General features: G+C 46.8%; 8 non-coding genes across 8 annotated transcripts; all 8 read left to right on the forward strand.

Moving 5' to 3' along the window:
- Positions 1 to 6,288: 6,288 nt before the first annotated feature.
- On the forward strand, positions 6,289 to 6,360 carry TRNAH-GUG (transfer RNA histidin (anticodon GUG)). The gene has a single exon. It is a non-coding gene; the product is annotated as a tRNA-His (tRNA).
- A 304-nt stretch (positions 6,361 to 6,664) lies between these two features.
- On the forward strand, positions 6,665 to 6,736 carry TRNAH-GUG (transfer RNA histidin (anticodon GUG)). The gene has a single exon. It is a non-coding gene; the product is annotated as a tRNA-His (tRNA).
- A 300-nt stretch (positions 6,737 to 7,036) lies between these two features.
- On the forward strand, positions 7,037 to 7,108 carry TRNAH-GUG (transfer RNA histidin (anticodon GUG)). Its single transcript has one exon. It is a non-coding gene; the product is annotated as a tRNA-His (tRNA).
- Positions 7,109 to 7,774: 666 nt separating this feature from the next.
- Positions 7,775 to 7,846, forward strand: TRNAH-GUG (transfer RNA histidin (anticodon GUG)). Its single transcript has one exon. It is a non-coding gene; the product is annotated as a tRNA-His (tRNA).
- A 2,889-nt stretch (positions 7,847 to 10,735) lies between these two features.
- TRNAH-GUG (transfer RNA histidin (anticodon GUG)) lies at positions 10,736 to 10,807 on the forward strand. The gene has a single exon. It is a non-coding gene; the product is annotated as a tRNA-His (tRNA).
- A 2,860-nt stretch (positions 10,808 to 13,667) lies between these two features.
- TRNAH-GUG (transfer RNA histidin (anticodon GUG)) lies at positions 13,668 to 13,739 on the forward strand. Its single transcript has one exon. It is a non-coding gene; the product is annotated as a tRNA-His (tRNA).
- A 263-nt stretch (positions 13,740 to 14,002) lies between these two features.
- TRNAH-GUG (transfer RNA histidin (anticodon GUG)) lies at positions 14,003 to 14,074 on the forward strand. Its single transcript has one exon. It is a non-coding gene; the product is annotated as a tRNA-His (tRNA).
- A 262-nt stretch (positions 14,075 to 14,336) lies between these two features.
- On the forward strand, positions 14,337 to 14,408 carry TRNAH-GUG (transfer RNA histidin (anticodon GUG)). The gene has a single exon. It is a non-coding gene; the product is annotated as a tRNA-His (tRNA).
- Positions 14,409 to 15,145: the final 737 nt, after the last annotated feature.

Below are 15,145 nucleotides of genomic sequence, written 5' to 3' on the forward strand. Positions count from 1 at the left end.
CGCTTTCCATAAGGCACGGACCGGGCGCATAGCCGTGGCTGTGATGACTACACGTGGTTTTTTAAGTTACGATAATGGTAGATGACGTGGCCGTTCAGAGACTACAACGCGGACTGATGGATGAACACGCACCATGTGGCGACGAAAGTGCAACTATACAGGCGTCATCAAACCCATCAAAGCCCTGTATAGCTTACAATTGAAACATGTTTTGCCGCCAGTTTGCAAAGTTGACCTCTGAATACACATGAATACGTGTTGACTGGCCGGCACAGTTGCCAATCTCGTTCGGACTGTCAAATCTCACACCTTCGTTATCCGCCATTTAGACTAACAGGATAAATGTAGTTGCAGGAACATCGCCCGTAATTAGTGCGTGTGTGCGGATGGGAGATTTTCTCTGCGGACCAAGCAAAAATAAAGCATGGGTGCTATAACGTAAAACTATTCCCAACTTTTCTATTCCAATTCTGCAATCAGTCCTCCGCGATTGGTCAAAAACTTTTTGGACCACCCCCACTTCACCTGTTTGTCACGTGACGTCACAAAAACCGCGATAGCTCCCCATCTGATATGACGTGTACACACTGATTATGCATTATGCACCTGCCTGTCCCGCGACGTCACAAAACCGCAAAGACTCACGGCGTCAAAGTGACGTGTGCGCGTTAAAAGTGCATTAATATGCCGAACGAAACTGAATTTTCTTCTGAATAGCCGCAGGCTGCCCCGTTCCGAAAGGAATAAAAGATGGCTGCCGCCGATCGCTCCGGCACTGGCTACTCGCACCTGCCGGAGAGCATGGGTTTATTTGCGTGTAACAAAGCTTTTTGCGTGGCCGTGTAACGTTTTGGAATACTTTCGGCACGTTCACGACCTCGTTTTACGAAGTCTTCTTTGCTGAGTATCCGTTTTAGCGTCAGTCTTAAGCTTCCGTTGCATGCCGCCGCGACTGTCGACGAGCCACCGCAAGCTATGTAAGAGAAAGCGGAATAATCGCAGACGGCGGCACCACACTCTTCATCCGGTTATCTATTTTCAGTGCGCGGGCTCGGCCCCATCGAATCCCTCTCCACTTGAGCGTGCTCCTCGCCTCTTGTGTGCCAATTAGATAAGACAAGCCGCTCAGCGTAGGCAATGTTATTCGTTTTTCAAGCAAACAAAAGTGACTTCCTATGAACGATGAGAGCGTTTCATTGGTTTGTTCAGACAACCCTGCGGGTGACTGGCCGATGCTTGCGCCGGCGGTTACGCAAATTTGACGTCAGGAGATTGGAATAAATATATATTGGAATAGCTTTACGCTATGCGGCCCCATATGTCGACACTTTCAACTAGGGAAATGTACTTTTATGTCAGGAATATAAATACGAGGAAATCAGGGCAATGCTCGCTTCGCACGGTGCTTTTTTCGCACATGTGTGGTCTCAGGTGCGGCAGGCAAGCTGCCGATTCCCTTCGCACGTGCGATTCCTTAAAAGGGTAGAAATTCAGCCCTGTTGGTACGACGTACTGCAAGTGAAGCGCAATAAACAGGTACAGATGTAGGGAAAACCCTCCGAAGCAAACCCTTCGTCTGTCCTACATTTTTTGGGGGGCTTCAGGCGCAGTACGATTCTTTAGCTTCGAAGTGCTGAGCAAGGGTGGACTAGCAGAACTTCGTTGCGAAATCGCTCGTGCGGCGTGCTTGCAGGACATCATCATTGCTACGCAGATAGTCCGGCGAGTCACTATGGCCTGTCTGCTTTTCTTTTTTTTTTTTGTGGTATACGGCAAAGAGCTCTAACACGAATTAAGAAAACGAGTAACAGGGCTGGACAACGGGTCGTGACTAGGACAAACGAAGCGCTGACTTTCGACGAATATTTTATTGCGCACGCAGCAATATATACAGGGGCTTGAATAGGCAGGAGGGAGAAGAGAACATAACAGAGTAGGAACACGTTGTCAGGAAGCTAGCGACGATGACGAATGTAAAAACAGCACAACTAAATGGTCGCAATTATCCACGTGCAAGATACACGAGTTCCTTCGTGAGGAGCGATAACGAAGGCACACTCACGCGCATATTGCCTTTATTGTCGATGCAAAGGGCCTCATGCATCTCACGGGCACGCTGGTTGCCATAGCGCCTTAGTACTTTGCATTTGTCAAACAATGCACAACAACCACACCGGGAGCTGTGCATGGCTAGGTGGCTGCCGACGCACGCCTTCATTAAATATGAATGTTCTCTGAGGCGGTCATTAACACAACGGCCAGTTTTATCGATGTAGCAACGACGGCAGGAGAGGGGGATCTCGTTCACTATCTTGTGGCATCAATCAACAGGCATTTTAGTTTGTTTCATATCACGCGCACGGGGCCCCACGTCTTCCTCATTCTCTTTTCGGCACATACTGGATAACTTGTTTTTTTTTTTGCAAAAAAAGAAAAGAAAGAAAACAAAGAACCTGCTCTAATGTCTGCCTTATGTGCTACTTTTTTGTACGATGACAGACTGGGTGCATGTAGGGAATGACCGCAGTTCTTGAATGCGAGCTTCCCCCTTTTTGATCGTTACGTTTGTCAGGCCTTGGCTATTTTAAGTCTGCTAAAGGACATTCGGCAATGGTGGACCGTAAGTTGTCCGGATATCCTGCCATTCGTAGTCTGAGCACCTGGGTATTAAATCTGCGGCGCATTGTGTGAAGGCACGACAACGACAAGGCAGCCCCAAGACAAGATTTGGCAATCGCACGCTTCACAAGTTTCGAATGCGCCGAGTTGTAAGGCAGGAGGTTCTTCTTGGAGCGAGGGGCATACTGCCAGCACACATGGTCAGAATAAAGAAAACAGTTCCGGGTCAAGGAGCTTAAGTTTGTTACTATCGGGAAATTCAGTAATTAGTTCTAGTTTCTTCATACAGGAACGAAATAGATCAACACTTTGTCCAGCACAACGCCGAGTGTCCCAGGTGTTACGTCTGTAAAAAACTAAAAAATCGCATAAAAATCTGAAACTTCTTATTCAAAAAGACGGTGCATGCGAAGGCTCGTGTCTTGCTCCGATGCTTAGTGACGTTCTTTTCGCGAGTTATGACAGCTGCCTCATGGAATGCCTGCAATAGACAAGCCCTGTAGAAGTGTTCAGATTTGTAGACGACTTTTTAGTTGTTTGCAGATCTAACACCTGTGGCACTGAGCTTTGGGCTGGACAAATTGTTGACGTGTTTTATTCCTGCATGAAGAAACTAGAAATAACTACTGAATATCCCGATAATAACGAACTTAGGTTCCTTGACCTTGAACTGTTTTTATCTGAACATGTACGCTGGCAGTATGCCCCTCGCTCCAAGAAGAGCCTCCTACCTTACAGCTCGGCGCATTCGGAACTTGTTAAGCCTGGGATCGCCAAATCTTGTTTAGGGGCTAACTTGTCCCGGTCGTGCATTCACACGATGCGCAGCAGTTTTAATTCCCAGGTGCTCAGACTGCCAATGACAGGCTCCCCGGGCAATTTACTGTCCACCATTGCCGAACGTGTTTTAGCAGACTTAAAACAGCCAAGGCGTGACAAACGTAACGATTAAAAAGAGGAAAGTTCGCATTCACGAACCGCGGTTATTACCTATTTGCACCGGGTATCTTGTTGTATAAGAAAGGTAGCACATAAGGCGTGCATTAGAGTTGTCTGTCCGGCAAAAAAAAAAAAAAATATCCAGTATGTGCCAAAAAGCGAATAGGGAATACATGGGGCACCGCACGTGTGATAAGAAACAGACTAAAAAGCTGGTTGATTGCTGCCACAACGTAGTGTACGAGATCTCCCTCGCGTGTGGTCTTTGCTACATCGGCCGAAATGGCCGTTGTGTTAATGACCACTTCAGAGAACTTTCAAAATTAATGAAGGGGTGTCTTGGCAGCCACATAGCCATGCGCAGCTCCCGGTGTGCTTGTCATCCATTCTTTGACAAATGCAAAATACTGAGGCGCTATGGTGACCAGCGTGCGCGTGAGATATACGAGGCCTATCGCATCGACAAGAAAAGCGATATGTGCGTGAGTGTGCCCTCAGTATCGCTGCTCACGAAGGAACTCGCGTATCTTGCTCGCGGATGATAGCGACCATTTAGTTGAGCTGTTTTTACCTTCTCCGTAGTCGCTACTTTCCTGACGATGTATTCCTACTCTGTAACGTTCTCCTCTCCCTCCTGCCTATTCAAGGCCCTCTATATATCGCTGTCTGCGCAAGAAATAAATTATTGGCTGAAAGTCAGGGCTTCGTCTCTCTCAGTCACGTCCCGTTATCCAGCGCTGTTTCAAGTTTATTCAGATATGTACCAACCAGCTGAAGTTAGCACGTTATTGCAGTGTAGCATGAAACAGTTTCAGAATTACAACCGCTTGCTTGTCTGTTTCACTTTTCACATTGTCATCGCCGAAGCGGACTGGAATATGTCAACAATGATTCAGTCTTCCACCAATCATCATTATCATCATCATCATTATCATCTTATATGTCCACTGCAGGACGAAAGCCTTCAGCCACCACTTTCAATTAAAATTAACACTTCTTTCTTGCGTCAGTTGACTGCCATCCTATGCATATGAATACCTCATTTCATAACGCAACCCAATTCTCTGCTGCCCGGGACTCTGTTTCCCATTTCTTGGCATGTGAAAGGGTCAATGTGACGTCTATGTACGTATGTACCAGCTCTCAAAGAACGCGGTGACACATTGCTTTATATGAAACTGGCATAATCAATACTGTTAATTGAATGATTAGCGAAAATGAATGGTCTATACTAATCGTTCTTCATGTTGCCGTGGACAAGAATGAGCGGCATGCTTTTGGGACCGCTCACACTCTCTTGAGACCTGCGAATACCTCGCTCTGCAAGTTACTTCTCATTATTTTGTTGTACGTTGCGAATACGAAAAATCCATGTTTTCCTTAAACTTATGGTTAGATGCTGATAAACGCATCTCGAAATACTGGCACAAGTGTAACCATATTTTATGGTGTTTGTCCTAGTGAAAACATTTCAAAAATGAAGATAAAACGTAGACTGCTATGCCAATGCTACATCTTAAAATTATCTGTCAACTCGCGGTATTTGAAACGCACGCCTTACAGCGTGCTCCTTGTCATCAGTGACAACGCTACTGTCTAGATCAAATTAGTGCCCATTTTCCGGAAAGCCGATTGCAAGAGTGTTGCTACGCCTCTTCTGTACAATTCTGCATGAAAATCGCGTAAACGAAATAAAATGTCACAATGCTTTGACGTGGAACAAGACTTGGAATCAGGCGTAAAAATGCATTAGAGGAGATTTTTAAGTGGGTGTCAACCGGTACTTCACTCATTTCTTCTAGGCGTAGTAGAAACGGCGACACGCAGGTATTTTACTTGTTGGGGAGCATTCATGCAGGGACGAAAGTGCCAAATATTAATTTTCAGAAAAAAAAAACAAAATAGATTTCAGAGTACCTGTATCAGTATTTATTGAAGAACCTCTACTGTAACGAAGAAGAACCGCCGGCTTTCCAGGGGCATCGCCAGCATATAAAATAAAATAAAGAAGTGCCGGTCAGGCAGGCGCTTCACCAGCTCTTTGCGCATGGGCCCGGATATTACTGTTCAAAGCGCGCTGTCTACCGCACCGATTTTGATTGCTTGCTCCTTGCGTACACTGTCTATAAACAAGCTGACAATACATACAAAGGGCCTTAGGATGACAGCCACTTGTACATTATGTTTCCATTTAATATCAAAGATCTGACGGAATCTCATCTGGGCACGAATGAGGCACGAATGAAAAAATAGAACGCCGGCCATGAACTAAAACAAACGTTCATTGAAAAATAAAGGAACTAGGAAATAAAGGAACACCCATATGAATAAGGTTTTTTTCCGTGTGCCATCTGAAACGTCTATCATTCTCCACTACATTTGATCCCTACAGTTGCGTTCAAGAAATGAATAAGAAGCGGACGTGAGGCACACCTTTCAAATGGGACTGGACTTAAGCGACAAACGAAAATACATATAGGCAATTTACTGTGTAGCCAACGTTCCGTTTGATCCCGAAAGATGGCGACGTGCGGTACAGCTGTGACAATCAGGCGATACGGGTGCTGGTGGCAACGAAAGCTCTCCTTCGCTTCAAGACTGTACGTCTTTTTTTTTTTTTTTGTTTTTACATATTGCACTCCACTCTCGCTGATCCACTTTCGCGAGCCGGTTTCGTTGCTCCGAGACCCGCCCCGGTTTTTAGAACGCGGGAACCCGTCCAGCCGGGCAGCCGTGATCGTATAGTGGTTAGTACCTTGCGTTGTGGCCGCAATAACCCAGGTTCGAATCCTGGTCACGGCATAGTTTTTTTTTTTTTCGTTCCCATTATTTGATTTCTTGTAGCAAGTCACACTCTTCGTATACCTACACACTAAAGCGAAACATCAGGGTCGGGTATACCGGTTTTTTGTTCGCGGTTAACTGACAGTCACGTGGAATCTGCAGCAGGATCGAGCCCGATTCCTTCGCTGTACTTTCCTTTCGTGTCCTTCTTCACTGTGCATTTTGTGCGCTAGATTCCTACGCCGTGGCCTTTGCATTGAGCACCAATCAACAGCTTCCATGAGGGTGATCAGGGAAGGGATGATTTGCGTCTTTTTGGGCAGCCGTGATCGTATAGTGGTTAGTACCTTGCGTTGTGGCCGCAATAACCCAGGTTCGAATCCTGGTCACGGCATAGTTTTTTTTTTCGTTCCCATTATTTGATTTCTTGTAGCAAGTCACACTCTTCGTATACCTACACACTAACGCGAAACATCAGGGTCGGGTATACCGGTTTTTATTCGCGGTTCACTGACAGTCGCGTGGAATCTGCAACTGGTTCAAGCCCGTTTCCTTCGCTGTACTTTCCTTTCGTGTCCTTCTTCACTGTGCATTTTGTGCGCTAGGTTTCTACGCTGTAGCCTTTGCATTGAGCGCCAATCGACAGCTTCCATGAGGGTGATCAAGGAAGAGGTGGTTTGCGTCCTTCTGGGCAGCCGTGATCGTATAGTGGTTAGTACCTTGCGTTGTGGCCGCAATAACCCAGGTTCGAATCCTGGTCACGGCATAGTTTTTTTTTTCGTTCCCATTATTTGATTTCTTGTAGCAAGTCACACTCTTCGTATACCTACACACTAACGCGAAACATCAGGGTCGGGTATACCGGTTTTTATTCGCGGTTCACTGACAGTCGCGTGGAATCTGCAACTGGTTCAAGCCCGATTCCTTCGCTGTACTTTCCTTTCGTGTCCTTCTTCACTGTGCATTTTGTGCGCTAGGTTTCTACGCTGTAGCCTTTGCATTGAGCGCCAATCGACAGCTTCCATGAGGGTGATCAAGGAAGAGATGGTTTGCGTCCTTCTGGGCAGCCGTGATCGTATAGTGGTTAGTACCTTGCGTTGTGGCCGCAATAACCCAGGTTCGAATCCTAGTCACGGCATAGTTTTTTTTCTTCGTTCCCATTATTTCATTTCTTGTAGCAAGTCACACTCTTCGTATACCTACACACACTAACGCGAAACATCAGGGTCGGGTTTTGTTCGTGGTTAACTGACAGTCACGTGGAATCTGCAGCAGGATCGAGCCCGTTTCCTTCGCTGTACTTTCCTTTCGTGTCCTTCTTCACTGTGCATTTTGTGCGCTAGACTCCTACGCTGTAGCCTTTGCATTGAGCACCAATCGACAGCTTGCATGAGGGTGATCAGGGAAGAGACGATTTCCGTCCTTCTGGGCAGCCGTGATCGTATAGTGGTTAGTACCTTGCGTTGTGGCCGCAATAACCCAGGTTCGAATCCTGGTCACGGCATAGTTTTTTTTTTTCGTTCCCATTATTTGATTTTTTGTAGCAAGTCACACTCTTCGTATACCTACACACTAACGCGAAACATCAGGGTCAGGTATACCGGTTTTTATTCACGGTTCACTGACAGTCGCGTGGAATCTGCAGCTGATTCGTGCCCGTTTCATTCGCTGTACTTTCCTTTCGTGCCCTTCTTCATTGCGGTTCTTGTTTGCTAGATTCCTACGCCGTGGCCTTTGCATCGAGCACCAATCGACAGCTTCCATGAGGGTGATCAGGGAAAAGACCATTTCCATCCTCCTGCGCAGCCGTGATTGTATAGTGGTTAGTGCCTTGCGTTGTGGCAGCAGTAACCCTGGTTCTAATCCTCGTCCCGGCATAATGCTTTTCAAACTTTTTTTCACCCTGATGCCTGCACTACAAAGAAGTGTTAGGGACGATGTGATACTGTGCGCTTCTTTTTTCGCCTTTGTACGCGGTGTATTCCGTGCCTGATAGCGACACAGCTGGGTCTGTTGCGTCTATTGGTTTACTGACAGGCGTTCGGCAACTTCTAATCTGCGTGTACCCTATTTATTTATTCCCTGCTTTTCCTTCAGTAAAGCATTGCAAGGTGTGAAGTAAACGACCGTCGTCGGTTGTGCACTCTGAAAGGATATTTACCGTATGCGCTGGCGTTATGGGGCTTTTGTAATTGAAGATGTATAGAACAACTGTAGTGTACATAGGATACATTATGCGAATGTATTCGCAAAGCATTGCATGCGAATTGTGGAAGATGTGCGCTCTCCTCTCTCCTACGGCAAGTTATAGTTTCGTATACTATAGCTTGCTTTACCTTTTTAGTTCTACATTTTAATTAAACATAACAATTACTTTGCTCTACGCTTTCTTTGGCTTCACTGCCTGTATCTCCTGATGGTTGTGACTAACCGAGAATGAAGCCGCTCTGATCCCCTAATTCTTGTCGGTCCTTGTGTACATAGTGGCCAGGTTACCCATGTCGTGTCTAGTGTAGCAGCTGTGTAGCTTTTTTAAGCGAAAGCTTTACTGGCCGGGAACTTGCGATTTCGCCCTGGCGGTGCTCCGAGGAGGCACATGACGTCACAACGCGCGCCTCGCCGCGGATATTTCTCTCTCTCTAGCTCCCTAGTCACTACTGCGCATGCGCCACTAGTAGCACCGAACCACAGGTGTTCCGCCGCTGCGCAGCGCCACGCCTTTTCGTTTCCGCCGTTTGGTATGACGTCACACACGTTCCTCGTCGTTGCGCTTACCTCCGCTTGCTTCGCCAACTGCGTCGCATGCCTAATAACATGTCCGAGGATTGAAAAGGAGAGCTCGCGTGCGCCGCAACCACAGTTGAGGCGGCAGTATGGACGGCGACAATTCTGATAAGCAGTAGGAGGTCTGGAATCGACATCGGAACGAGATGAAGAGGAAACGAATCGCCCAGGAAACAGACGAAGAGCGCGCCGAACGACTGGCTAAGCGCCGCAACATAGCTAGACAGCTAGACTAACCTGGACTTGCAATCAATATTAACCAAGCCTAACCATGCTATGCCTTAGCTTTCGCTACGTATATCCTGGCATAGCCGAGCTAAGCCACTGCCAATTTTTTTCTTCTTTTTTCTTTAGTCACTAATTAGTGCTAGGTACATCAATAATTTCGTTGTATATCTCTGTGAACTGTACTTAATTTATCGCAGTGCCTAATTTTGCTGCCCTATGGTTTCAAATTTGCTGGATTTCGACGAAAGAGTGAACATTTGTCTCTCTAAATAAATATACCTGTCTCTTTCTTCTGGGACATCAGTTAGGCTCTCGAAATTGGACTGACATTACCATCCTGTCCGTTACACTGACGAGGGTGGCAATGTTGTCGTCATCAAGTCGTCATCAGGACAAGTCCTTATTCTCAGCTTTATGCTCACATATGGCGAAGAAAAATTAAACGTCTGAGCGTACCGGCTTATACAGGGTGCTTCAGCTAGCTTACGCCAAGCCTTAAGAAATCCACGTGTGCATTGTGAGAATGCAACCAAATTGTTATAGTTCGCTGTCCTCTTAAGCAGATCAAAATGTTCTCATTGTGAGCAAATATAGCACTAGGTAACAATAGTGATTAATAAACATTTAAATGATTGCTTAATACGCTAATCCTTAACTATAGAAGTTGTAGAGCCGATTGCTGAATATCTAATTAATTACTTTCGCTGAGGCAAGTTGCTGTTGTTTTTTTTCCTTCGGGCTACGAGAAAAGCACGCGAAATGTGAAAAAAATAGGAAAAAGAAAAGTACGACGCTGTTAGGCGCTTTCGCACGCCGACATTAGTGCACTCAAACCTGTGCCAACGCAGAAATTTCCTGCCGTGGTGGCAGAAATATGAAGGGGTGCGAAATGCGGATGCGCTAGTCGTGCGCTACAATTTAAGCAAACGTCAAAGAACCACAGCTGGTGAAAACTAAACCGGGGTTCTCCACTGTACGTCGTCTCCCGTAGCCCCCTGTACAGTGTTCTTGGGACGTTAAACGCCACGGATCAATCAATCAATCAATCAATCAATCAATCAATCAATCAATCAATCAATCAATCAATCAATCAATCAATCAATCAATCAATCAATCAATCAATCAATCAATCAATCAATCAAGATATCTTAAGTCTCTGTTTTAACTAGCTCGGAGGCTGCGGGAGCGCAACGCTGAAGCAATATGGGCACGCAATGCCAATACGGCCGCTCCTCGGGACTTCTCTTTCTGTTATGCTTTTAAGTTTTTTTTTTTTTTCATCTTGCGCACCGTTCGCGGCGACCTAGTTTCTCGCCCGCCTGTCGGGTTGTTGTGCGGTTCCGCCCGGTTTTTCTCTCCCTGCCCACCGTCCGGCCGGACAGCCGTGATCGTATAGTGGTTAGTACCTTGCGTTGTGGCCGCAATAACCCAGGTTCGAATCCTGGTCACGGCAAGTTTTTTAGTTGTTTTTTTTTTTAATAGGCGTTCATTGGTTTTATTTGCTGGAACAACATTGGCTACATAGCTCCTGTGCCGGAATAGTCTGGGCGCAGTGGGTCATGACGGTTAGAAACCGGTGCTTTGTTTATTATCTGATACGACGATAGCAATGTAGGATGCGTTAGTTTTAATCCACAGAATTACTACGTGTGCGAAGCAACACAACGCACAAACAAAGAAATGACCACCCTACAAGCGAATAAAGGGACAGAACGTGCATGTAACTATACGCACGTCTCAAGTGTCCGCACAGTCAATAAAAGTATCAGCGTTGAATGCTGAAAGCCTAGGTAAAGTTCATAAAATTTATCCAAGGACGGCGCATGCGTGCGCTTTGCACCAAAGGCAATCGCAAGGATTGGTGAGCGCGTGCTCTGCTTTGAAATCTGTAGCCTATAATCAGTTTTAGAAGCACATCGTTGTTATTGTAATTGCAGCTTAAGGATCTCGAAGATAATGAAAATCAAATTGTCATTTTTTGATGTTGCTGTGTGCGCGCCTAGCGAAACCAGTGACTATATTCATTTTAAATGTACGCGCGAAGCAAAGTTCTGCTTTAAGAGGAATGACATCGTACTAATAACTCTTATCCGAAGGTTCATAAAGCTTCGCGATGTTTTCGAGTTCCGTGTAACGTGATGAACATGAGGTCTGCAGCATCGACATTGACAAAGACGGTGCGAGCTGCTGCAATCTCAGTGTATGCCGTACATTCTTCCCCAAGAACGTCACGCAAAGGTAATAAATTGTGCGTTCAGCGAAGCCCGCATAAATATTCGTCAGCAAAGTTTAAAGCTTAGCGGTAAAAGCTGTTTCCTTCCATTCTTTTTTTCATAAGAACTACAGTTTCTAATCACTACGCGCTAGCCGAAGCGAGATCTGAACAAGGTGGAAGTAGCTGTAGGGTTTTTTTTTCTTGACTGCGCAACCGAGTCGTACTCAGTGCAGTGATGTCGGGGCATATTGCGATAGCACTGAGAACACATATAATTTTGTATCGGCCAGTGTACATTGATGGCATTGAATCCAAAGTGTTTCTCGTCTTTTTTTGCGTAGTTGTCTGAGGAATACTTCTACAGCGGCTTTGTCGCACTGCTATACCAGAATACTCCCATAGGTATCGCGGCACTTCATCTTACTTTATAAAAGAACGGGCGACATTGAAAACTAGAGTTCATAAATTCTGTCTACGTAAATCTGCTACGCAATACTGTTCAGAAACTGGATACAGTTTAGTAAGTGGTAGGCACATTGCCGACCGCGAAGGATCGAGCCTGTGGTGTGCTTAGCTGTAATCTCGACACCTGCTGATAAATATGAAGTTTGCTTGCATATAGAACGCGCTGTTCCGTGAAGCGCCTTCAGCGCCCACGCTGCTACTTTTGCGAACTCCACGTTTATGGCTGCTCACTGTTGGTGGCGCATGGCCTACGCTTTAAGTACGACTCGCTGTGCCATGGCAATAGCATATAAGAAGCTTCAGAATTGGGGCTCCAAGATTAAGGCGCCCCAACAAGGCACCGCTTTGCTCTGCCTTGGTAATCAAATCGACTCAAACCGCCCGCGTAAACATCGTCGCTGTGCGCGTACACTTCATGAAAAAGCCGTGTAGTTTCGCTGAGAACACTCGCACAGCACTCGAACACTCGCACCCAATGATAAGCTCGGGTGGTCAGTATGCGTCGAAGTGGCTTGCACCACGATCTATCGTCTGGTTTGACCTTTTTCTTTATATCCATTAGTTTGTTCTGCCCTAGTTCGTTATAAGGAGGTTTCTCTTGATGCACAAAACACACGGCAGCACCCGACCAACAAAAATGTCTCATTGACGCCAGCCAGTTCCTCTAAGAAATTTAAAGAAGTGCATTTGGTGTATCTCTTCTTTTTTAATGTTCAGCTGTCGAGAGGTGCAATTTCTCAAATAAGTCTTCATAAATGTTGTATTGTACTGCCGTTTACATCTGAAATTCATGCGTATTTTTCAAGAAAGTTTTCAAGAGAAACGTTTGCGGCATGACGACGACTGGTTCACGACGACCGTCAGCGCGGGCGAGACGCTCTCAGCAAAGCCAGTTTCGGGCCTTTAAGTGCTTTGGCAGAAATACAAGAAAAGAAATAACCATGTCGTATCGTTCAATCCCGAAAGAGCCGGGATGCAGCTGCACAGACTTCAAACATGTGCCCCCAACTGTGTTGCTCGTCAAGAGAAGCTCACTGTTCTTCTGTAGCATTAAATAGGTCACACTTTGCACTTCTACACTCTCCACGTCTGTGTGGTTGTGTCTGTGTTCAGTTGATGCGCTGCAGGTAACAGAGCCGCTCCGACGCGTTGGGGCAATTACTTTTTTTTTTAGTTTTGTTGTGATCGGTTCGTCTTGTGCGACGCTCGCTCTCGCTGATCCACTTTTGCCAGCCGGTTCCGTTGCTCCGAGATCCGCCCCGGTTTTTTGAACGCTGGCATACGTCCAGCCGGGCAGCCGTGATCGCATAGTGGTTAATACCTTGCGTTGTGGCCGCTATAACCCAGGTTTGAATCCTGGTCACGGCAATGCCTTCTCTTTCTCCTCAAAGATTTGATGTGTTACAGTATTAACCGATTAATTTTTGTTTGCGTGCATGCGGTGTGCGGAATTTTCAGCCAATTTCTGGCCGTTTCATTCGCTTTGTTTTCCTGTGACGCCCAGACTGAGGGCATTCACCCCGCCCCCCCTCCTTTTTTTTCTGTTTCCTTCAACACGGCATCGTCCTTGAGCTCCCATCTGCAGCTTCCATGACGGCGATCAGGGAAAGGTGTAGCTCCGTCCAGCCGGGCAGCCGTGATCGTATAGTGGTTAGTACCTTGCGTTGTGGCCGCAATAACCCAGGTTCGAATCCTGGTCACGGCAATACATTTTTTTTCTCCTCAATGATTTAATGTGTTACAGTATTAAGCTATTGATTTTTGTTTGCGTGCATGCGGTGTGCGGAATTCTCAGCCAATTTCTGGCCGTTTCATTCGCTTTGTTGTCCTGTGACGCCCAGAATGAGGGTTCACCCCCCCCCCCCCCCTTTTTTTTCTTTTTCCTTCAACACGGCATCGTCATTGAGCTCCCATCGGCAGCTTCCATGACGGCGATCCGGGAAAGGTGTAGCTCCGTCCAGCCGGGCAGCCGTGATCGTATAGTGGTTAGTACCTTGCGTTGTGGCCGCAATAACCCAGGTTCGAATCCTGGTCACGGCAATGCATTTTTTTCTCCTCAATGATTTAATGTGTTACAGTATTGAGCTATTGATTTTCGTTTGCGTGCATGCGGTGTGCGGAATTCTCAGCCAATTTCTGGCCGTTTCATTCGCTTTGTTTTCCTGTGACGCCCAGACTGAGGGCATTCACCCCCGCCCCCTTTTTTTTTTCTGTTTCCTTCAACACGGCATCGTCCTTGAGCTCCCATCGGCAGCTTCCATGACGGCGATCCGGGAAAGGTGTAGCTCCGTCCAGCCGGGCAGCCGTGATCGTATAGTGGTTAGTACCTTGCGTTGTGGCCGCAATAATCCAGGTTCGAATCCTGGTCACGGCAATGCATTTTTTTCTCCTCAATGATTTAATGTGTTACAGTATTGAGCTATTGATTTTTGTTTGCGTGCATGCGGTGTGCGGAATTCTCAGCCAATTTCTGGCCGTTTCATTCGCTTTGTTTTCCTGTGACGCCCAGACTGAGGGCATTCACCCCCCCCCTTTTTTTTTTCTGTTTCCTTCAACACGGCATCGTCCTTGAGCTCCCATCGGCAGCTTCCATGACGGCGATCCGGGAAAGGTGTAGCTCCGTCCAGCCAGGCAGCCGTGATCATTCTGCTTCCGGCTCCCGAGCTGAACGGATCGCGGGATCATGAGCTCCAGTGGAGCGGCTTATGCGGCTGTTAGCCGCGGCAACAGGCTTTCGACATCGGAAGATAAGGACTACCAGATTATTTTGCCTCGTCTACCTACAGGACGCATCGTGTTAAACACAGTTTTTTTGCACGGCGACACTCGTGTTCGCCCGTTTCGCGTAGAGGATTTTCGGGACGCGCTTCAAGCTCTTGGTATGCTCTCTGGCGTCGTCGCCCTTGGAGCGTACCAAATCAACCACGTATGGGCTGTGACGATGAAGACAGCCGAGATGGCCCAAAAGCTGGCTGCACTGAAGGAGCTTCAGGTCAAGGGGCGTCGCTGCCTGGTCATCGACCCTAAAGAACAGCAGGTGAAGCTTCGTCTTCACTGGCTTCTTCATGGTGTGGATGATGAAGACGTAAAGACTGCGCTGGCTTCCTTTGG

The sequence above is a fragment of the Dermacentor andersoni genome, chromosome 3 (assembly GCF_023375885.2).
Source record: "Dermacentor andersoni chromosome 3, qqDerAnde1_hic_scaffold, whole genome shotgun sequence".
Taxonomy (NCBI): Eukaryota; Metazoa; Arthropoda; class Arachnida; order Ixodida; family Ixodidae; genus Dermacentor; species Dermacentor andersoni.